The sequence below is a fragment of the Crotalus tigris genome, unplaced genomic scaffold (genome assembly GCF_016545835.1).
Source record: "Crotalus tigris isolate CLP2741 ecotype Arizona unplaced genomic scaffold, ASM1654583v1 scf7180000017536.10889498, whole genome shotgun sequence".
Lineage (NCBI taxonomy): Eukaryota > Metazoa > Chordata > Lepidosauria > Squamata > Viperidae > Crotalus > Crotalus tigris.
In genome coordinates this window covers 5238165-5263107 of record NW_024096460.1, presented here as the reverse complement: position 1 = coordinate 5263107, position 24943 = coordinate 5238165, and the positions used below count along the sequence as shown (strand labels likewise).

The following is a 24943-nucleotide window of genomic DNA, read 5'->3' as shown; positions in this document are numbered from 1 at the left end:
AGGAGAGAACAAGAATGAGACAGAGTAACCAAAGAAACTAGCCATAATTACTGCCAGGAGTACTGAAAATTACCATACAATGAATATGTGATTTATTTTAGTCTAAAAGGGGTGGTTCTCACAGATACTGAGATCTATGTACAGTGCAGCTGAAATTTCTCAAAGCATATTTTTAAAGAAGGGTGGGAAGCAGGAGAATGCGTGTATCTTTTTCTCAACCTTCCTAAGAAAATAAACTTTACTATACTTAGTACTGACAATGATGACCAAGTTTCTTAAACCCATCTCAAAAGACCTCTGCATGTTTTCTCTTCACCTGGTCCTGACAATCCTTTCAGCCTCTTAATTGGAGTCAAACAGACACCCACAAAGTTATTCTTTCAATGTTGGAAAAGGGTGGAAGTTGTATAGTGTCAATTCTGAATCATGGGGAAAGACAATAAGAACCAAATTCATCACTGCTTCTTGAGTGTCTCATATGATGTATGAGGCCCAGTCAAATTTCTCCTTGTAATTCTAAACTCTGCTTAATTATCATTTCAAAGTTTTGAGTGTTTTGAGTTGATAGTTGTATCAGATTCAAGGAAATCTTTGTGAAAAGCCTCTGCATCCCCAAAAACTGTTAACCAGAAGGTTTCCTGCCAAAAAAGAAATTTTGTGATAATATTTCAGGGAGCAATGCTTTGTTTCTAGGTCAAAATGATGATCCCACTTTCTCTTAGATGCATGTTGCTATGCAGAAATTTCTTACTTTCTTTCTTGTAGCATAATGACAATTGCTGGCAATTTTCAGCTCACAAAGCTTTCTCTTTTGCTGTCAGCATGTAAGAAATTCATCTTGCACAAACCTTCTGATTTTAAAGAAGAAGAATATGATCCACATTTCCAGTGAAATACCAAGACTGTCACCTTTGAGTGTGTCTGCCAATGGTCTTTAACCACTCCGTCCATCTTTCTTGTCTGAAATTCAACAATTGATATCACAGATTGTCCACTTCATTCTTGATCACACATATTTTCTCCCAGTTTACCATTTTTACATCTTTTAACACAGTTATGCATAGTAGTCATACCAAAATAGTGAACAAACCTGCAGTTGGTGGTAAATTTCAATTTGAAAGAACTTGTTCGGCAGTCAAAATTCAAATAATTAAATATCCAGACAAGTACTCACTGTAAGCTTCCATTTCATGAACAGTAGCAAACAAAATCTGGTGTACTGGTTCAATTGCTGGCCTAGAAACCCAGCAATTGAACCAGTACACCAGAAACCTCTCTCTTAGGTATGAAAGCTGGCTGGGTGACTTGGGACCTATCACTCTCTTGACCCAACTCACTTCACAGGGCTATTTTTATGGGGAACATAGAAGTGGGAAAGACTATTATGTAAGTTTATTTATTTATTTAATTTAATTTATATGCCGCCCAATCCCAAAGGACTCAGGTTTACTGCCTTGAGTTATTGATATAGTAATAAAAACAGGATAAAAATATAATAAATAATCAAACATAACCTTTTCTCTCAACAAGTTCCACTTGCAATAGAATGTAGTGGACCAGATTCTCAGGAGGTGCATTCCTGAGACAATGCAATTCATATGGTTTGTGTGAGAGAAAGAGGATGAAGACAATCCCTCCCCAATAGTTATTTGAATAAAAAGTGTAGATAACAGACTATTTGGCAAGATTCTGTCTATAGGCATGAAGCAATAAAGAAATCTGCTTAGAAGAGTCACTATGTGACCTTACTGTTTTTTGAGCCTGACACTGCTAACTGAAATGAAAAAACAAGTGGCTGAACAACTAATCAAAGGATCTAATGCAGGGGTGTCAAACTTGCAATGTCATGTGATATATCATGACGTATCGCAGCTTTTTTTCCATTGCCAACAATGGGTTGGGCGCAGTTTTGTCATGACGCATCCGGCCCGTGGGCTGGCAGTTTGACACCCCTGATCTAATGGATCAGTACTGCCATCTGTTGATGTCTTTTAACAAAGGAAGCATTGCTGTTCATTCAACCCTTATAATGTATACTGGCCCTTTTGAATGAAGAAATTTTAAAAGAAAAGCACCAAAACTTTTCTTATTTAAGGGTGATAGATTTACTGTAGATACCAAATGGAACACTCTATGGAAAATAAGAGTAGAAGAAAATGTATCTATTGGATTTGGTTTAGATATAAAATAGATACAAACAAATACAGAGGAAAAACTGACTCAAAGATCATTTGATTCTGCATTTTAACTTTTAGAAGTGGTACATTTCTGATTTTTAAGGGATGAGAAAAGCAATACAGTCTAAAGTTGGAAAAGCTATACAGTGTAAAGTTGCTGGTACTGCAGCCACCACTGTCACTTCTAGTCAGTACATTTAAAGACTGTAAACGGCAGGTAAAGGAGGAGGTTAATTTGAAATCTGTGACAGAAGATATCTGCATAATATTTGTTTCTGTTTGGAAGTGAATATTATGCATAGTTAGATTTGGGCCAACCATGTTGTGAGCTCAGGTATGGGTTTAAAGGTTTCCAGTTATATTGGTTTTAAAGATATTTTTAATTCAGTTACTTTAATTCAACTCAGTACACAATTGAACAACTAAGGATTTTATTTATTTTATTCCTACAATTTATATTCTGATTTTTGCCTCATAAATTGTTTAAGGAAGCTATCTGCAATAGCTGCCTGAGATTAATTGTGATTAAGGACATAGACAACATTACATTGAATAATAAATATTTAACCCTATCTTTAGAAGAGGATATTTATAGCTCAGGGCTATGCCGATCTTAGTGTTCTCTGAGCTTGTTTGTTTTCTTGCAGATGTTTCATTACCAAACTAGATAATATCAGTGCTAGAAGGGAGTGGGATTTCTCTAATTTTATATTCTAGTGGCATGCCCTATCAGTGTTGGTGGGAGTGGCCTTGGTCGTTCCTTGATTAGATTGTTGTTTACTGTTAGCTTGTTTGTCTGAGATGGTGGTTTCTTCTTTGGGATATTGTTTAATTCTTTCTTGGCTGTTGATCAAGTGTTGATCTGGGTGTTGATTGCTGGTGAGGAGGTGTTTAGTCTCCCCCCCCCATTTGGCTTTTTGATTTTCTCTTTTGAGTAGAATCTAGATGTTCTTTATCTGTATGTGCCTGTTGATGGCCAATTTGTCTGAATGCCAGGCTTCCACAAATTGTCCAGCATTTTTCGACCCTACTTTTTATCCTAACCTTACTTTTTAAAAACAAAAACATAATAAGAATGCTAGCAATTGCTAGGAATTAAGTTATCTCTCTGAAATAGATATGAAAAATCCTTTGGAATACTTTTATTAGAAAATTGCAAACCTATGAGATTTTGACCTCTCCTCTCCTCTCCTCTCCTCTCCTCTAATAAAATTACAGATTGAAATATTATAATATTGTTTAAAAGCCTAAGTGGCTTCAAAACAAAGCTATCATATCAAAGCTGAAGATAGTATTGTAACTCTTAGAGTTTATCAAGTATAGATGTCAAAGCTAGAGAGCTACTGTACTTTAACAAACTATAAATATCAAGCCCTTTCTGCTTTGCAATCTATTTTTTGTTATTCCTGCCCAGCTCTTTTTGGCTTTTTCTGAACTTTGGATTGCCTCCTTTTTCTGGGATCAGTTATTACAAAATAAAATACAATCAAAGTAAATCCAGCAGTAATACAGAAAGCCACAAAAAACATGTTCACGGAACTAAACCCTGCCATGTTAAAATCAGATGAAACGTTATGCAAAAATGATATTGCTTGATTATGATTTTCTAGAAGCTTGTAAAATAAAATTAAGTTTTTGTCAAGTTGCAATTACATAAGGAGTAGCCATCAACTAGGTCAAATTCTCAGAGAAAGCTTTTCCTTTTTTTTGTTACAACCTTCTTCAGAAATCCATGACCCATGCCTGATTTTACTTGATAGCCTCTGATTTTGTACAGCAACAGAAAGCATAAATTGTCTTTGATAGGTACAAGCCCTTTTCTGCCCAGTGTACTGGTGGGCTCATTTTGCCAACAATTATTTATGACCTTTTGTATTCTTATTTTTATCCCACCTTTATTATTTTATAAATAACTCAAGGAGGTGAATATACCTACTACTCTTTCCTCCTCCTATTTACCCTATTACAACAGGGCTTTGAGGTGTGTTGAGCTGAGAGAGAATGACTGGCTCAAGTCACCTAGCTGGCTTTCATACCTGAGGCAGGACTAGAACTCACTCTCCTGGTTTCTATTCGAGGCTCTTAACCCTTAGGCCAGGGGTAGGCAACCTTGGCTCTTTTATGACTTGTGGACTTCAACTCCCAGAATTCCTGAGCCAGGTGGCTCAGGAATTCTGGGAGTTGAAGTCCACGAGTCATAAAAGAGCCAAGGTTGCCTACCCCTGCCTTAGGCCAAACATGATCTAAAGTGGGAGTAGAATTAATGATCTCCCCTTTATCTGAGGTCAATTAACTACATTTCCAAAATGTTTATTGAATGTGATTTTTACTAGCCATAGGCCAGTAGTAACAGTTATTTTCGACAGTAACAAGCCCCTTTTATACATTAGCATTTAATGAAATAATTGCCTTGTTGCCCTGATATATCAACATAACAGTGTTTAAAATGGTTCATACAGAATATAACAGTGCAGGGTTAATAAAGTGTTAAAGGCCATTGGGATCCTGCAGCATACAAGTTCAAAAATCGGGTGCAGGGGAGGGGGGAGTGAGAAAGAAAGAGAGACTTTTATGAAGTGATGACGTTGGATTATTTTGGGGAATAGGGAACAGTGTTATTTTTGATAGGACTGTGGCGTGACCACTAACTTAGTTCTGATGAAAATGTACAAATTAAGTGCAAAAGTAAAAAAAAAATGACAACGGTGCTTTTTGACAGCTTATTTAGTTTCGACATTTGCTATTTAGATTTTTACCTGACGTTTGTTTGTTTGTTAGACTTAAAGTTGCCCAACTCCAGGACAACTTTACCTCAAAAGAATAGAAAGCAATAATAAACAAGGAAATTACAGACTATACGTCCAGCATAAATTTCACACATTGTAGATATCACAGCCACAGAGGCTCAACAGTTACCTTATTCCAGAGCCTGGAAGAAGAGTCAGAATTTAAGGACTTCTGGAATACTGTTAATGTATGAGCCGTATACATTGCTCTCATTGTTTCTGCTCAGTACGCCAGATCAAGCAATGAAAGGCAAACTTCTACCAAACTGTAGGGATCTTGTTGATCCCAAAAGATCCCCAAAGATGTGACTTTTCTATGCCTGCCTGTGGAATAGCATTTCTCTGGAAAGCCAACCCCAGACTTGGTTTCCTCAGTCATCTGGGACACAAGGAATGTGTTGGCCTTATGGGGTAAACTCCATAGGAATCACAACCAGATGAGCTAATTTTATTTTATTGTAACACTATAATGGCAGAATATTTTAAGTCTGAAAGTACAGTTCTCTCCCCCATCTCCTTCCCCCCCTGAGAAACTAGGCAGGGTCCCTTCTGAGTCTCTTGCCTTGCCCACTCTCCAACTGTGAGCTATGCAGTCTCTTATTTAATTATTCCCTGAGTGATTCATTTCCTGCATGGCTATGATAAATAAAACTCTCTCTAAATCTCTCTTTTTCTAAAGGATTTGTTCAATAAAATTGGAAGAGTTTCCCTCCCAATTCTGTAAAAAATAACAATGTCATTTGGATTGCAGAGTCCTGCTGTTTTTGGTTGAGCCAACATATGTTTCAAAGACAAAAATATTCAAAGGTATTTTGCTGAGTCTAACTTCATTATATAACACTAGAGGGCGTTCATGCTACATTTTGTATCAATACCACTCAACGGGAAACACTGCTTTTTAAATCCAGAGGAGTTGGAGTTTTAATTTAATTAAATTTAGCTGAAGAATTAATTAAAGGCAATGCATTTCAAGTACAAAAGCATTCAGATACAAAGCACTAAATACTCTCCACTAGATGTTCTCCATTTTAGGTCTGAATGTGTGATTGACAAATGGAGAGACTGTATCTGCAGTTATATTGCTGGCATATTTTGCTATTCAATTTAAGTTTCCAAAACTGTTGTCCTAGCCCACCCTTTCTCTGGATATGGCACACAATTGCCCTTGGGTTACACATTGGCTACAGAAGGAAACTGATGGAAACCCAGGCAGGCCTCAGTGTGTTCCTCGTTGCCAAAGTAGCAGTTGCCATGGTAAATGTTAAACACATGTTAGTGATGGTATCATAAAGCTCTATGGCATTACACAGTCTCATAAAACAAGTGGAACCAGGGCTTTTCATTGCTACAATTTTATCAGATTCAGAGAGCAGCTACTAGGATTCACTTAAAAGAACTAAATGCTGCAGGTACAATGTGCCTTTTAAAAGTCTTTGAAAGGAAGGGAATGAATATTTATTTTACAGGAGATTAATTGTGCACATAGATTGCTGTTGTGAAAGCAACAAACAAGGAGGTATCCTCAGTGGGTTGGGATGCTGTTGGATTGCTGTTTATTATAAAGGCAATTTCAAAGCTATGAATAAGTCACTGGGATGAGATGTAAAAACAAACTTGCTTTAGTCTTCTAGAATGCCTTTTCCTTGCCCTGTGGCTTAAAGCAGGGGTCTCCAACCTATGGGCCGCAGGACAAACTGGCCAGTGTGAGCACACATGTACGCAAACACCCCCCCACTCGTGCTACTGCCCGTGGACTAGTTTGTGCATGAGCGTGGGGATAGCGGTGGTGACTAGCGCCTGCGTGACTGTGCAAATGGGGTTGCTAGTACGCCTGTTTGTGCATGCACGTGGGGACTAGCCTGTTTGTGCAAGTGCTAGCGGCGATGGCTAGCACCTGCACCCATGAACAAATGGGGCCACTAGCACCGTGTGGGTTTCACAGCCTGCTTGTGCATGCGTGAGGGGCTAGCGGCAGCATGTGTGTACATGTACGCGCGCAAATTTCCAGCTGCTTCCTTTCCCTCCAGGCCGCCAGCATGAAAAGGTTGGTAATCTCTGGCTTAAAGTAAGATTTATCATAGGAAAGATTTGGCTGAGTTCTTCTTGCAGTATTATTGCTGTTAGACCTGTCACAGTTGAGAATAAGCAACAATTGGTTATTTGCTTACATTTTCTTGGAAAAAGGAAACTCAGAATGGATGCCTTGCTTAGTGCCCAGGGCTTTTTTTTCTCATAGAACGCCCAGAACGGAGTTCCGGCACCTTTTTTGGATGGAACCTTGTAGGGTAGGCAAGGCGGGTTGTATGACATGTGTGAGTTCCGGCACCTTTTTTTTTTTTTTTTTTAGAAAAAAAGCACTGTTAGTGCCTATCCTGTTATTGAGAGATTCAGTCTGAGTTTTTCCAGATTCTAGCTGTTCGCAGATACTACTGTATAATAGTGAAAACATTATCTGTTTCAACTATAGCAGAGTTTAAACTTCCAACGCTTTTGTCTTGATTTAAATTGCCAGTCATTCAACTTGTCTTACCTAAAACTCTGCATTAAAGGCAACCTACATAAAAAAGTCACATAGTTTAAAGCCCTTCTTAAGAACCATATGGATTCCAGACATCTATTATTAAAGTTTGACTATGTATTATATTAATTTTTACAAGAACCATTTAGCTAATTATGGTGTGTTATTACTACTTGGTTCAGTTCAAATCAAATCCAACCTTTATTACAGCCTTTGGGCCAGAAACCACAATAATAGAATACATAGGCCTGTAATTATTAATCAAACTTTTAAAAAGCAATAAAATTACTTAAAACACATTATTATAGTAACTGTAACACAAATCAATTCAACTGCAGGTAGGAAGTCTAGAACAAATGTTAGCACAAAAACTAAAAAGATATATCAGGGTCCTGATCAGATAGAAGCAGGGGATATTTATCCCATTTTAGAGAACATGATAGATTGATAGATAAGATAGTTCTTTAAAACAGAATAAATATATACAGTATCTTCCTTGATCCTCTAGATAAAGCAATAAATGAGCAATTCAATTCAATACTCTGCACTGACTTGACCATACAATAGAGGAAACTTCTGGAGGAAACATGTTTGTATTAAACTCCTGTGTTTAATTACAATAAGATGAATTAAATCACCTAGCTGAGTTGAACTATTAAATTGTTCTCATGCAAGATCAACAGCAATTCAGGGAAATATCCATATTCACCCACTGTTAACATATCCATATTGACTATTGATGTTTGAGTCTGATCTTAGGGAAGTCTTATTTCTTGACTTGATGGATAGTTAGTTGATAGTGCCAGTAAGGAAAAGTCTATTATCTTGGGGAAGAAATGGGACAAGAGTGATAGCAAAACTGTTCTGAGATTCATGTAAACCAATGTTTCTTAAACTATGGTCCTAGGACTTCTGGTGTCCACAAAATCATCACCTCTGTTGAAGAATAATACAATATTAGAATCCCATCAAACTATCATGAGAAATGGTAGTGGCAACAAATGTGTCAGTTTTAGTTTTTAGTACAGTAAATGTTGATAAATAGAACCCAAAGAAACAAAAGCTATTTTGGGGACCTCCATAATTTTTAAATGTGGGTTCTGAGAGGAAAAAAAAGGTAAAGAAACATGGATACAGGGCATTATAACCTGGATGTTGGTGTTTAAGTAATATTCAGATATAATTTTAGCCATTTATTTGTAAGTGTTTTATTTTATGCATTGCTTTTATCTACCATGCTATTTTTTTTTGTTAACAGCTAATGGTGAAAACAAAACAATTATTTCTTACAAGATAAAAAGCAAAATGTAATTACAGAAAAGGAGGTTAATTGTTAATTGCTTTCGGCAAGTACAAGAATAGCTTAGTCATTATTAATAGAAATGAAATTTGTTTTAGCATGGACTACAAGCAAGCAGGCATACGTTGAATAATTGATTCTAGTGAGAAATCACCCTGATAAACATTTTGTACAAACCTATGAGCTCCTTTCAGACTAATGACCATCAGAGTGGGTGCCTCTTCCTGCTTTCCTGAACTCATAAAGCCAAGGTTTGAGCATCATGTGTTCTCTGGAGCCTCTCCAAAGGGTGCTCCAGTAGAATAGGAAAACATTACATGAATGGGGAGCAATCACGTTCACTACATTTAATCACAATATAATTTATTTATTTATGAGACTTATATACCGCTTTAAGTGCAAGCACTCTCTAAGCGGTGTGCACCAGTAAACAATGTATGTATATATTTACATTGCCCCAACAATCTGGGTCCAATCACAATATAATTAAATTTAAGTCTAAAGTAATATATATTTGGCTTCCAGGACACACTTTTTGACCTGCTCTCTGCCAGTTTTTGGGTTGTGCCCTTAATCTTCTACTCAAACCCAAGTATAACACCTATCCCAAGATAAAGTTAGTTGAGTATTTAAAAAAATGCCTAGTATGAATGGCTGTAAAGATGACAGCACACAACTAAGCAACTTTAGAATAAATTAAAGAACCCATGTCACATTGGGTCATTGTTTCAGAGATATTTCCTTACTAAACAGAGGAACAGAATGACCGCAGTGGAAGTGGCAGTGGTTTCCATCTTCCTGCAGGCTTCCCCACTGACTTTCATTGTGGGATGCTGGCAGGAAACAACAGAAATCTTCCTTCCCTCCTTCCTTCCTTCCTTCCTTCCTTCCTTCCTTCCTTCCTTCCTTCCTTCCTTCCTTCCTTCCTTCCTTCCTATACTCCCTCTCTCTCTTCTTCAGAGAATAGGAACACATGACAGCGAAGACAGACTTTGGTCATGGCACCAACGTCGGCAAAAATATTACATAAAGTCATGCATTTTGCTCTTGAGATCTTGTTGTTAAAAGTAGGTATTGTTGTGTTAAAAAAATCTCTCAGAGTAATTAGTGTTGCAATATATTCTCAAGCTGATCTTTCCTTTTGCTTTCCATCTTTTCTTGTCTCTTCATTCTATACCTTAATAGGAATGTGGTGGCTCATGAGGTTAGAATGCTAGGATGATGATCAGTAGCCTTACATTCAGGGCCCATTGCTGCCACAGAGTTGGGATGAGTTCCTGCCATATGCTCCAGCTTCTGCTGACTCAGCAATTCAAAAGTGGGTGACTGCAGGAGATAAATGGGCACCATTTCACAGGGAAGTAGAAGGAAACCCCAACTGGGCATCCCCTGGGGAATTGTGATGTCACCGGCAAATCCTTTCCCCATGGAAGTACAATGCTTCCGACATGGTCATATTAGTATTCTATAACTTTCCTCGTGTTTTTGGAGTCATCATTATCTGTTTCTTCATTTCTCCCCCTCATTGCCACATCCTAACAGCATTTGGTGCCATCTCTTGCCATCATTGAGAGTTGGTGTCTCCTCTCTCTTTCCATTGGCATAATCATGCTGACAATATTTTATTTTATTTTATTATACTTCTTTTTAAATCACAATCTTGTATGTTGCTGTTCTCACCTCAGAATATTTTAGAACCTCTGCAGATTTCCCCCTGAGTTGCAGGAAGCTATCAGAGTTAGTTCTAAAATAGCATCATGTGACTACCTGAAGTCTGAGTCAAAATTGGCTTACCTCAGGGGTAGGCAACCTCAGCTCTTTGATGACTCATGGACTTCAACTTCAACTATGCTGACTCAGGAATTCTGGGAGTTGAAGTCCATGAGTCATCAAAGAGCTGAGGTTGCCTACCCCTGGCCTACCTGATCTTTGATGGCCAAATGAGGGGCCAGTCTACCTGTAGACAGAGACAGCTATGACTTTGAAAGGAAACCTATGGCCTATTTCAGATGAACCATTCAGGGTAAGAAGTGGTTGAAAAATGAAACGGGATGGGCAAGGACTAAAGTATAGTGGCTAATGTATAAGTTAACTTATAGAGAGATACAACTTTTACTGGATCTGCAGCCACAGCAGATCACCTGGTGACTTTTAGCCCAGCCTACCTCACAGGTTGTTGTGAAGACATATTGGAGGATGGAGCACTATGTGCCTTGAATTCCTGAACAAAGATGTGATATAGATACATGTGCATGTTTATGTGACAGAGAAGGGATGTGTAAAGCAATAAAAATATTCAGGCCTTTCTTCTTGCATCTTAAAGTTGTTGTTTTTTAAAGAGCCAATGATGAGCCAATTCCTTGCTGCTGGGTGGGGGAAGCAGCAACGAATTGCAAAATTGCCACAGAATGTTCAGAATGGCCACCAGGTGACCATAGCAGCAGACCCAACCATTTGCACCAACCTGAAGTAGCCAACTTTTCCAAATTTTATTCCTGCAGGAGTCATGGGTCCTGGATATGGGATACATTCTGTACACAAGTCCATTTGAGGTACCTTGGTTAAATAATTGATGCCCTCTGATACATCATTTTGCTCAATGGTAATGTCAGTGAGAGTTCAGTGGTGTTTTTAGTCATCTGTGCACAGCTCTTGCAACACCACAAGTTCTGTGGTGGGGATGGATCCATTTTGGACATTCACTTGAAATAAGTTATAGGTTTCTTTTCAGAGTCATACAGTATGAAGCATGCCTCCCATGCTACAGAAGATCCCAGGCGTGGAAGGCCATTGCTTCATTGACTGTGGTCCTTAGCTACTCCAAGGAGACATCAATCCTGCATAAATCAGTAGATAAATTATCAAAATGGGTTGTGAAAAAAGAAGTCTGCATCGTATCTCTGGGAGGGGGAAAAATAGCCCTCCCCAGTTTAAGCAGTCTGTGCATTATAAAGTACTGTGCATTAAAGAGAGAAGTACTGTGCATTATAAAGAGAATTGTTTACCACAAGAGGGCATGAAACGTTCAGGAATGTAATATGAAAAAAGAAAGGTGTAGGAGAAATAGTGTATGTTCTTGCAACAAATTGGCTTTAATTTAGCATGAGATTTCACACCATCAGCCTACATTAACAGTTTTTCTTCAAAGCACAGAAACAGTGCAGTTATTCTTCTCTTCTGTCTGGGTGATCTTTTTCTTAGTTTAAGAAGTTTCATAATAAATGGTATTATGTTTATAACATGCCCAAGGAATTAAATTATAAATTATAGATACAGAGGCCTAAGGTTGCAGGAAAAATAAAGACTGATTATTCCTAAGAGAGATTCACTGACTTCTTAGACCTATTTCGTCCCGATATGTTCCTTTATTTTCCCCCAAGGCTCAACAGAGTAACCATATTCATTAGATTTTCTCATTTCATTATCCCCTAAGCCTCCAGTTTCCCTCTTCTTATAAAAAACATTCTGCAGACAAATCTGTAACTAATAAGCAAAATACACCCACGCTGTAAAATTGCAGGCTTATAAAATCGGACTCCCAAGTAGTCTGGAACACAGGTATTAATAAACTCTTTGAACCCAGGAATTGCAGAATTAAAAAACCCAAGGATCTTTTACTGAGCCAGATTTTTTTCCATACCATATATGTCCATTCCCTCTCCTTTCTTTTCATACAGACAAAAGTCATATAGGACCTTTCCCACTACTGGGTGAAAGAACTATTCATTAGGGCTTTGCAAAACTTTGAAGGGATGCTTTGCTTTGAAAAATCTGCTTTGTTCCCAAGACCATGCTCCCTCCTTGCATTTCGAGTTGCTTCAGGATCCTCCTCATGTTCATTCCCAGAGTGGTCCTTCATGTATAGCAGAATATTTATTTGGAAAGTGTTATAGAGCTGGTTAGAGGAAGCTTGAATAGTGGTCGCCCAGGCCAAGTATCTGCAACAAGCTAACAAAAATCAGAGGCACTCTAGCTACCTCCTGCCAAGGCTTACAGGCTGGTTCAATTTCATCCAGACAGAGCAAGGCAGGTTAAAACCAGGTGGTTTGGTAGAGGAATCACTAATGGTCAGGCCACAAGAAGGTATCTTGGACCATTCCTCTCTCCAGGCATTCTCAGGGTTAAACTTGCTAGATGTTGAGTAAATAGCTGTTTTCCATGCTGGCCTACAGGATTTCAATCTTGTGATGGACTGTGCATTGTGCTGGTGAATAGGAAGAGCCTTGTTATACAGCGTCCTTGAACGTAGTCGAACAAAAGCTTGTTGTCTTCTAATGTGGGGGCCGTATAATATTGCTAAGTACTGGTAACCAGTGCACAGGATTGGGATGCTGTGTGCCAGAGATGTTATGCATTGTCTGGCAGAATTGGCCATTGGCCATTTGGATATGGATGCTATTAAGGGCAGAAAACATCCTGCAGCCAAGAAGGCTCCACACACGTTTGCACTACTCAAGTGACACTGAGGACACAGGTAAACCTCCAAATGGCCCCAGACTCTCTAAAAGAATGCAAATTTATTTATTTATTTATGAGACTTATATACCGCTTTAAGTGCAAGCACTCTCTAAGCGATGTACACCAGTAAGCAATGTATATATATATATTTACATTGCCCCCAACAATCTGGGTCCTCATTTTACCTACCTCAGAAGGATGGAAGGCTGAGTCAACCTTGAGCCGGTGAGATTTGAACCGCTGACCTGCTGAACACAGTCAGCTAAAGTGGCCTGCAGTACTGCACTCTAACTGCTGTGCCACCTCGGCTCTTCAGCTGTTTGCAAACAATATAAATCCTTCCACTCCCCACTATCTAGTCAGAGCTGAAGAAGCTTCTTAGATGAGAAGCGAAACGTCTTCAAAGAAAGACAAGAAAGTCCAGTTGCCTCCTGAAAAAGCACCTTTGGGATGCTGTTAAGCCACATGCTGGTACAATAGCTGACGCTATTGTTCGGAGGGTGTTAGCATCAGCACCCCAAGATGTTCCAGCCAGTCTGTTCACTAAATTGCAGCTTTTCAATTTTGCAGAAGATAGCTGAATTGCCTGGATAACTAAATTGGACATCCAGTTATGAGGACACTACCATATTCCTGTAGAAGTTGTATATAATTATATGGATTGAGTGTATGCTTACTTCTCTTCTGCCAAGTTCTGATCACAGACTAAATTAATAAATAATAAACAGGCCAATCAGTGTCTATTCACCATTTGACAACTAACTGGGGAGCTGAGGGTATGAAAGGACACTTCACCAAAAGTTGGGAGAAAGAAAGTATCACAAAAAGATTGGCCACACTTTGAAAATCTTTATCGCTGAGGTTTGGAGTAGGTGTTCAGGTATATGTATATGATGCAGTACCCTGTCCTTTCAATAGTATCTTCTTAGTAACTGAAGTGGAAAGACATGCCTGAATCTTTCCAAAACATATTGCTGGTTGGGTGACAAAAAAGAAGATATAAATCTGTTGTTGAATGGTGTCAGAATAAGAATGAAACATCAGTATGCCTAATGAAGCTGTCTCATTCATGTCTGCAATCAAGATGATGGTGACATCATGGAAATGAGGGAAGAAATCCAAGTTGTCAAACTTGGCTGGATTTCCATTAGGTTGGAACGAATGAAGTAACCATGGTAGGCATGCATCACATGAGGCAACAAGCAGATTTCTTCTAAAGTTTATGGGGAGAAACTTCAGAGCAATTTGACGTGGAACTTATTGCAGTGTATTTGGCCTGATGTTTTTTTAGCACAATTTGAGTTGTAGCTATTTCTTAAATGACTAGTTAAAATACAATCCATTGGAACTGCATAATGATAGACAGCACAAATAGCTAAAAGAAAATTAAAATTGATTGCCAACCTCCCACAGCCACCTTTTTCCTAGTAGCCAGACCTATGAAAACTGAAGACAAATATATATGTACATTTTTGAATGAAAAACTTCTAGATAAGGTGACAGCTAAAGAGGACAACTTATTGGCAGAATCATTTATTTATTTTATTTAAATAAAAAATAGATTTATAAAAACTACTGTACTCTGCACAGATTCTGGGGGCATACAATACAAATTTAGAAATAAATTGATAAATAAATAACATGACATGACACATAACTAAACATTAAAGAGGAAAAAGTCATAACCAATTCAAACTTCATACCAAATGACACAACTATTCCAGAGTTTGTAGGGGGGAAAAAAACTCTCAGGTTTAAAAAGATTGTCTAAACATTTGTAGAGTCATTAAGAGGAAAGGAAATCCTTTAGCTATTTGCTTTCTAGCTGTAATACTGTTATGTTTGGAAGGACATCTCTGGACGCTGTGGGAGATTTCACCTCAAATTTTCCCACCCCTCATAAAATTTCTTTCTGCCTTCTCATTTTTTGTAAGGCAAAACCTACTGATTTTAAGAATTTCAGTAGATACCAAACCAGCAGTTCCACCACAACATGAAGACATCTGCCTTGCTGACATGAGCCCAGAGACCATTCATCATTCATGCAGCCTCCTACATGAAAGCTAACACACTTGCAATATTGCAAGGCCTAAGTCCAAGAACAATAGTTTGGATTGTCATTGTAACTGGGTTTCAGGAATTATGTAGTCACCTGTATCATGAACCAGGCAAACTTTTGGGCCTATGTAATTGGAAATGGAAAGGACTACAGGTAGTCCTTGACTTATCACTACAACCGAGTCCAAAATTTCTGTTGCTAAATGAGTCAGTTGTTAAGTGAGCTTTGCTCCATTTTACAGCTTTTACCATAGTTACTAAATCAGTTGCTGCAGTTGTTAAGTTAGTAACATGGTTGTTAAGTGAATCTGATTTCCCCATTGACTTTGCTTGTCGCAAAAGGTGATCACTTGATGAAATCATATGATCACATGACTGCTACTGCCATAAATATAAGTCAGTTGCCAAGTCTCTGAATTTTGATCAAGTGACCAAGGGGATGCTGCAATGGTTGCAAGTATGAAAAACGGTCATAAGTTCCTTTTTTTAGTGCCATTGTAATTTCAAATGGTCACTAAAGGAATTGTTGTAAGTCGAGGACTACCTGTACAGAGTTGTGAAAAAAGGCTATGAGGAGGCATTATATGCACCAAAAACCCCATGTTACCAGCCTGTTTAAAAGCAAATGGAGCTCCTGAATATGTTCCTGGGAAGCCCAGTTAAATTGCATGAGGTAATCTAATGCCATTTATTATGTCTATATTTTACTATAATTTTAAGAAACTTCCTTTAAAGAATTCTCTCTTAGCCCAAATTGGATCAGACTGCTTCTTGATCAAAGGTATATAAATATTACAGTTTAGATGTATTCCTATTTTTTAAAAAATAAATTGAGAAGGGCCATAGATTTTCAGGGACTCCTGCTTTGATGTTTTAACAAAGCCCTAGATGCAGGCTTAGAAGAATGATGGGAACAGCAACAGCAGCAGCAAAAAAGAGAGAAAACTCACAGTTTTCAATCCTGAAATAACACTTGCCCAATGAGTCATGTGTTATTTTAAGAAAAATAGTATACTTCATTTGGTCTGCATGTGAGAGCTGTAAAAAGCAGTAGAGCATTCAAAATATATTTTGAAGAGTTACCTTTCAGGTTTATAGAAGTATGTGTGTGTATCCATCTTATGAGCATTACTGTAGAAAAACATACCAAAATGGACCTTATTTTTTCCTCCAGCAGTACATTTCTAAATAATCCAAATTATATCTTCATTCCACACAAGGTGTGGAATTCTGTTGACCTCCCTAAGCTATGTATATCCTTTGTTCATCCTCTTCATTTTCACACTTTCTTGCTTTTACCTTAACTTAGTCAAACTCAGGTTTTGCCAAAATCTGTTTTTCAGTTTTTCAAAAATGTTTTTCCTATACAAAAGTGATATTTATTTTCTTGCTTTATTCTCTGGATACTTGAGAAATTCTTTTGCAGTCAGTGGTTTTGAGCTAATTGAATTGTTCTGATATAGTGAAGGAAGCATATTTTATCTATGCCCCCCCCATTTTCTAATCTGACAACACTCAGTGGGATGAGTTGCTTTTCATGAAACTGTTGGAAACCAGGGAGAAAAAAAAACACCGGAGAGATGATCCTAGGACAAAGGACAAGACATTGACATCCCCTTCTTGCAGGACGATGAGAAACTCTATGAAATTCCCCTCTTGTTCATAAGAAGTTCTAAAGTATTTGTCAGGACCATACGTTAAATTGTTATTCAAGACTATACATAAGAAACTAGTCAACTAAAATTCAGTACTAAATTGGCACCAGAGTTGAATCAATGAAATTCAAGAGAGAGTGGACATAGACCATTTGTGGGAACGTAATGACTCTAGGCTGATGACTCATTTAATTCCATCCCTCAGCTCTGCTTTCTCTTCTCCTATAGTAAATTCTTTTTTCATCAAATTAAATGACAACTGATAAAAATAAACTATATATTTATTATTTCTTGGCTAGAAGCAGTTTTCATGTCAAACAATTAGGAGTGAAATCTAACAGCTGACCAAAAACTTGAAATGGAAGTTTTGCTTTCTGGATAGAAAAGTATTGCAAACTGTTTCATATAATGGAAACACATGAAAGCATAATGTAACCTTTGGAATCTATAACTTTTGGGAGTAACAAAGCTCTGATTGGTGCAGTTATGTAAATTGTATTACAAAGAGGGAGCACATATGTGGAGAAGCAAGGAATAATCAACCAAGGTGGAAAAGTAAAGCAAACATTCCCCCAAATAAAACTAGAAGTACTGATTGCTGGTATACTATCTGTTCTACTACCTTCTCTTTCCGGGTCTTTTTTTTAAAATATAGATATTTTATTAAGTTTTTTATCGTTACAAGTCTTTAGTGCTTAATAAACAACATGTTGTCTGGGTTCACATATTTAACATTGATAATAATACGGTTTCTATTTCTACTCTCTATTCTGCTTTTCTAACCATTTATAAAAATTATCCCATGTTTGAAAATATTCTGTATCTTCTTTCCCTTTCATTTTCAATGTAAGCCTATACATTTCTGCACAATCCAAAATTTTCCTAATTATATCTTCTTCTAATGGTGTTTTTTCATTTTTCCAATATTGTGCAAATGTAATTCTCGCTGCTGTTAATACATATAATATTAAATATATACATTTTTGTCAGAGTTCTCTGTAATTATACCTAGAAGAAATAGTTCTGGCTTAAAACCTACATGTTTTCTTAACATTTTCTGTAACCAGATGTGCATTTTTGACCAAAATTTTGTTGCTTTAGGGCATGTCCACCAAAGGTGATAGCACATGTCTGGCTTTTGCCTACATTTCCAACAGTTACTAGACATTTTTGCTAATCTTGCAGGTGGTAAATAAATATACATTTTATATAGATTTTCTTTATAAGTAGCTGCCCTTGTTATTTTATAATTTCTTTCCCACAAATTTTTGCCATTTTTCTAATTCTACATTGTGTACAATATTTTTTTTTGCCCAAGTTATCATTATTTCTTTAACTTGTTCATCTTCCATCTTTAGGTTTAACAAAAATTGATAAGAGTTTTTAAATCATTTTTTTATCTAATGACAATAGTATCTGGTCAAAGACTGTTTTGACTTTATAAAAAATCCATATGTTTTGGCATCATTTTTGTATCTCATTTGCATCTGCAAGTGATACCTGATACCATGATACCTCAATGCCCTGTTCTTACAATTCTTGTTTTTTTGTAATTTCCATCAGTATTCAAAATGTCCCTGTATGTCACAAGTTTCTCATAGTTGATTAAATTTGAGTGCACAAATGCTTCTGTTGTCGAGATCCATCCTGGTATTTTCATATAGATTTTCATTTTTATCTTTTCCCATGTCAGAAGTAAAACATTTCTTATATAGTGATTTTGAAAGTATTTATGGATTTTGTTCTTCCCATACCATAGAAAAGCATGCCATCCTTTCCAGGTCTTTGTTGGTGTTACCATCTTCCAGAAATGATAAATTGTCTTGAAATTTTTATTAATCAGTCAAAATAAGTATTTAAGAATCATTAATTTTTATAATGAATCTGTGTGCGCACCATCAACAGTGTGGAATCCTGTCTGGCTTTTGGACTGTTTTCTGAAGAGAAATGATCAAAACACCATCTTCTTTCTTCCTTTATTTTCTTGCTAAAAGGATCACCTGAATGCTTCATGGTCAGATGGCTACTGGAAAAAAGAAGTGGCACTGCCAGCTGTGACACATGCTTACAAGACAATATTGGCTTTTGGAACCAAGAAAAGCAAAATGTTATTGGAAAAATAAGATGAATCCTTTCTTCCATTTCTAAGTGGTACTTTATCAAACAAGGTAAAAAACTTCTTTCAGAAGTTTCCTCCTCCACCATCTCCCACTCCAATTTGGCATAATACTTCTCATCTGGGAAGAACAGGGATACATGCACATCTCTGCTCTCTCTATGCAATCAGGTGAATTTTATCTTGCAAATGGACTAGAAAATACAGGTAGTTATCAACCAAAGACTGTAACGAAGTCTGCTCATTAGAGCCACAAGTGGTGACAACCATTAAGTGAGACAGCCTTCCTTAATGACCCCCACCGCCTGATCTTCCTCATGCCACCATTAAATGAATATATGGGTAATGACCATACATGGGGTACCTCATGGATGGTGGAGGCTCAGGAAGGTCTGCCAACTAGCTGAGACCATAAAGGAGGTAGACAAGCAGCAAAAAGCTTTGCAAAGCCAAAAAGAGCCCAAGGGGGGGAGGGAGGAGGGGGGGGGGGAGGGAAAGCCCAGCTCAGTTAGGGACATTTTAATGCCTTCTTGCTTGGCCAATGAAGTCAAGCTTGTGGGCTGGGCCTCTGCCCTGATCAGCCTGCCTTTAGGAGACTGCAAACTTCTGGCTTTTTCTAACCTTTGGGGAAGCCAGCCTCCTGCATGCAAAGGTGGCAGCTTCAGGACAAGCTTCCCCTAACCTTCCCTTGCTTAACCCTCTCTTCCCCCAGAAACCCACATTTCTTCAATAAACAAAACAAAACAAAACAAAAAAACCCTTATTGATCTTTCTCCCTCCTCCCAATTAGATGCGGAAAGTAAACTCTCCGCCTCTGCCCTTCAATTTCTAAAGCCTCATTCTCTAAATTTACTGCATGCCTGGAAAGAGAGTGACAAAATCTGTACGTTACCTTGATGAGAGACTCCAGGGTGAAGAATTGGGGAAAGGAAGGAAGCAAGGAAAGAAAATCTTTCTTCAGCTTCTTTGAGAAGCTGAAGACAAAGTTTAGCCCCAAAGCAAAAGCAGATAAAGTATAAACGTGTAGTAAGTGGCAATGGCAGTAGATGGGTCCTAAAGGAGTCAGCATCAAAAAGTTTGGAATCCTCTGGAATGGTTGGAGTACTGAACATGGCAGCTGCTTCCAGGACGGCATGAGGAGCAGGCCGAAGCCCTGTGGGGTCCCATTAGGTCTAGATGAGAGAGAAGTGGGAGAGTGCTACAGCTTCCCTGTGGTTGGTTGCAAGGGTGAATGACCATGGGGTTGCTGCAGCTGCCGTAAGTGTAGCTTTTGGATCGTCTGTCATATTTCAAATGGCCATTAAGTGACTTGTTGTATCTTGAGGACTACATGCCTGATTGGAGAGGCTGTAGGACTGAGAAGAAGACTGAGAAGTAATGAAGGGCTAGCTTTAGAGAGCCTGTTTCTTCCACTTGTTTGAACAAAGACTAGGAAGCATTACATATAACAAGGGGATCAAGGGCAGAGCCAGAAAGACAAAACCTATTACAGGAATATGACGTTTTTAATTTTGTAAATCAGATGCCCCTACATATAATCTACTGGGGAATTCAATGGGGCTTAGTTCTAAGCAGATATGTATGTCCCTAAGGAGTGGCTTCAGAATTAAGGCCATTCAAAATGAAAATGTAGTAAACCTAGGCCTGCCAATTTGACTATATGCTGCAGAATTCCAAAGACAGGTAACACTTCTTTCTATTGTTTAGTTTCTTGGCTATTTCTTCGCTACAGTCCTGAATTTGGTCCCAATAGGTATAGGTAAATATTGCTGAGCAGAGAACGGGATACTCTTATGATGACTGATTGGCTACGTACCTCCTGAAAAATCTTGAGAGATACTTTGGATCTTGGATCAACATTTACAGAGTATAGGAAATGAAAGTCAGCCAGTAGAACCAATGAGGGAGTTGTGGACAAAAATGCACTTTGAATCCTTGCCCAAACAATTAATTTCTCTTCCCCTTCCACATTTTCCTCTCTTTGAACTCTTCACCCTTCCCTCCTTTTCTGCACTGTGTCTGTTGCTTTTGTTTCTTCCCAGATGTAGCCGTATGAAACATCTTTTCTTGGTAGGTTTTCTTCTCTGATACAGAGATACAATTATTCTTGACATTTTTTCTTCAGAATTTATCTAGGGGACATAGATATATAGAAGGGGAGGAGGGGCAGATTATTTTCTTTCTTAACACATGAGTGGTGCTAAAATGTGAAGTGTTGTGGGCTTCTCCTTTATAACCTTTTCGGGAACATCACTAAACAGAGCCCTTTGCAAAACCTGGGCCTTTGCTGGGAAAGAAGATAGCATTTCTGGTCCCAGTAATCTAGTTAGGATTTCTCAGTTGCCTGTCTTTTGTAATTCAGGGCAAAGATTTATTTATGGGAGGGAATATTTTATAGAAAGAATCGGATCTGCCCCCAACACTATGGATTGAAGCAGTTGGTTCTGGAATCAGTGCCCAGTTCACTGAAATATTATTTCTTTTTTAAATTGGAGTCAGTTTGGATTTTCTTCCTCCTGTCATAAAATTACTTACTCATAATTGGTCTATAATTCTTAACAGTCATCTATCAAATTATTTCTTATTGTTAGTTTGCCTGCTCTACTATAGGTTAAATTTTTTTTTCCACTTCTAAAAACTTTCTATAAATGCCCTTTCAAAGTTCTCCACTAAACTTTGGAGCAGGGCAATTGGTAAGGTGACCAACTTTTTTTACAATGAAAAGGACACAAATAAATTGAAGAAAAAAATATCGTAAATAAAAGAAACATCTTATTAATTGCAACAATAATACAGAATACACTATAATATGATAAATGCATAATAAAAACATTTGTAACAATAACATTTTATATTATAATTATGCTTACATGCCGTGCCCCCACCCACAGCCCCCCTGCCAGCATTGCTGCCCCACCGTGTAGAGCGGGCCCCGCAGCTCCCAAAGCACCAGCTGTGCCGGCTCCAGCCTCAGGGGGGACAGCCTGCCGTCGATACACCCTGCTTGCAGCTGCCCTGTCAGCACCACCGCCCATCCTGTGCAACCCCGTGTGGAGCAGGCCCTGCAGCTCCCACAGCACAGGGGGCAGCCGGCCACCGCTGCCCCTCACACCCCTGCCCACAGCAGCCCTGCCGCCCCTGCCTCTTGCGCCTGCAGCCATTATTGCCCTAGTAGGGCCGAAGATCAAGAGAAAGTGACCATGGCATCACTGCTCCAGTCTCCTCCAGGTATTTTCGGGACTAACTAGGAGATGGTGCAGTTGGGTAGCAGGGAGGGGTGCAAAGTTCCTGCCAATTTGCCTTTGCTGCAGACAACTTAGATGTGCAAAGTTCGCCGGCTGGGTGTTTTGGTGCACTCAGCAGCAATTCCTATTGCCTTTCGAAAGCCAATAGCGGGAGTAGCACAGCTCATGCAAAAGTTGAAAAAAAACATCAAAAAAGGTGCCAGAATGCTGTTCTGAGCATTCTATGAAAAAAAAGCCCTGCAGATTAGTCTTCAAATATCAAAAAGGAGGACATGTAGGAGGACACTTTTCGAGGGAGGACAGAACTCACAAAAGGAGGACTGTCCTCCCTAAAGGAGAACAGTTGGTCACCTGATAATTGGGTGGATGATTTCTATGAACTTCTCCAGGGGAAGGAGAACTTTTCTAAGAATTTGTTGGGAAGAAAAACTTTTAAAAGGCAGGATTTTTTTTTAACAGTAAGGGTATAGTTATGCTGTTAGTGAAAGCCCTCAAAGAGAAGAGTTCCGCTTTGAATGTCACTGAGCTACAGGAAGCTAGTACTTACTGCTAGAAGGATGAAAAAAAAAGTGTATTATTTATGCACACCCCTTGGCTATTTTCAAAGAAAGAAGATTCACCTTTCATCTGTGAATTTCTCCAAAATTGTCTTCAGATTTTCTACAGCAAATTCTCTATCAACTAATAGAAGGATAATTGGTAGAAATAAAATACAGAAGAGTCCCTGAGATCTATATCTAACACACATACACATACACTTCCCTTCATAAATTTAATTATTAAAATCTTTATTTACTATTTATGAAAGTAACTGAATTGTTAGCTGTGCTAGTTTTCAAAGGTAAAGACAAAGGGTTTTGTTTTCTTTGTTTATTTTTAAAGTTTGTAATATGTTCATCCATAGCATACCACCAGCTTCTATGTTGTCAGAAAGGATAAACATCATAGGATTTCAGAAGCAGCAGGCAGGCAGGCAGGCAACTATTGTGAGGTTGTCACTACCACCCTCCAAAACATATTATTTAGCATACCATAGGGCACATTGCTAACTGTGAATCTTTAACCTCTAGTCTAGACAGAATCCTAGAAACATTCCATCTGGCCAATTCCATTGGATCAGAATCCAAAAGTTGTCAAAACTCTCTTTTGCTTGTAGAAAAACAACAGACCCTTTTGCAAGTGGTTCATTTTCTCCAAGGCCAAAATAAGTTTAATGATCCCAGTTGCTTTCATAGTACTGGATATATTTTTCATAGCCGAGGATAAACATTTTCTGAACCCCTCTGCTTGGTGTTTATATAGAAAATTGGTCCAGAAAAGAGTCATTTATCTGTGCTCCCTTTCTGTTAATTTGTTTGAAATAAACAGTTATGAATAAACCATCCTTTCTCTAAATATTTTTAGATGATATGGTGTTCTTGGAGCTCTTTTCTGTACATTGCATAGTGAGGACAATAATAATAATAATAATAATAATAATAATAATAATAATAATAATAATAATAATAGTAGTAGTAGTAGTAGTAGTAGTAATAGTAGTAGTAAAAATGAAATTTTCAAGACAGCATCTGTCAGTGTGATTTTTTGACTGTTTTATCCACCAGATAGTCAATAACTAGTTGAGTCTTTATATATGTGAGAGATTCACATCAATAATCAATATGCAAAAGAAATCAGAAATACTAAGTGAAGATAACAGAGGGCTGTACTTCTCTAATAATCAAATACAGGCATTTCTGAGATAATAAATGGTTGGAGCTTGTGGGAGTTTTCTATGGTTTGATGTGAAGGAAAGTGACTGCCATTTTCTGCTCCATGTAGGTTTTATTTTTATGAATAAATCTCCATGTTATCAGTGGGATTTCTGGGTAGATTTTTAAATTATTCCTTGAAATAATAAAAAATCAATAGAATGCTTCTGCAACATTTGAAATAAGAATGTTACTAATAAACAGATATTATTCATTACTTATTCATGCACCAACTATAATTTAGTGATGATATGTTCTGTAGAGTTCTTGTTGCCCTCTATTATAGGTTTTATAGTAAAACAGAGGACAACAATACATTCTTATATTAAAAAAACCCTGTCCATTTCACCATGTGAAGCCACTTAGTGTAATGCAGGCTTTCTTCAGTGAATGAACAACATCTCATGAAATGGAAACCACATTTTTCCATTTAGTGAGGTACAGAATGTCTCTTCAGGGCAGCTCTGTGAGTTTGATAATATTCATTTCTTCCCTAAGAGTAAAACTCATAAAATAAAATTAGGAGTTCTAACTAGCCAAAATGAAAATATCTGGCATAATACCATGCATTTCTATTTAAAAGTAATTCCCAATACAGCTTACTCGCAGGAAAGTTACAACAGAATATTAAATTTCAGTCAGTATCAATTTCCACTGACTTTAATAGAAGAAGACAAGGCACCAGAAATCCACAACAAACAAGCATTTTTCAGTTATGTCCATTTCTTTAAGGCAATGAATCTGGTCGATCCACTGAAAACCACAGCAAGCTTTCCATATTTTGACTGTCTAACTTATGGTGCAAAGTCTCCCATCAAGAGTAATTTTTTAAAATGTCTAATTTTTATAATTCTGGTTAATTTGTTCCAAAAACACATT

The 24943-nt window shown here is 37.8% G+C and overlaps 1 long non-coding RNA gene across 1 annotated transcript in view; it reads left to right on the top strand.

The window, feature by feature from the left end:
* The first annotated feature begins 6320 nt into the window (after positions 1-6320).
* LOC120312500 overlaps positions 6321-24943 on the top strand; it is a 38513-nt gene continuing 19890 nt past the window's right edge. Inside the window, exons 1-2 of the long non-coding RNA XR_005557914.1 lie at positions 6321-6372; positions 18947-19120. This is a non-coding gene — a long non-coding RNA (uncharacterized LOC120312500). The remainder of the gene's footprint in view (positions 6373-18946; positions 19121-24943) is intronic.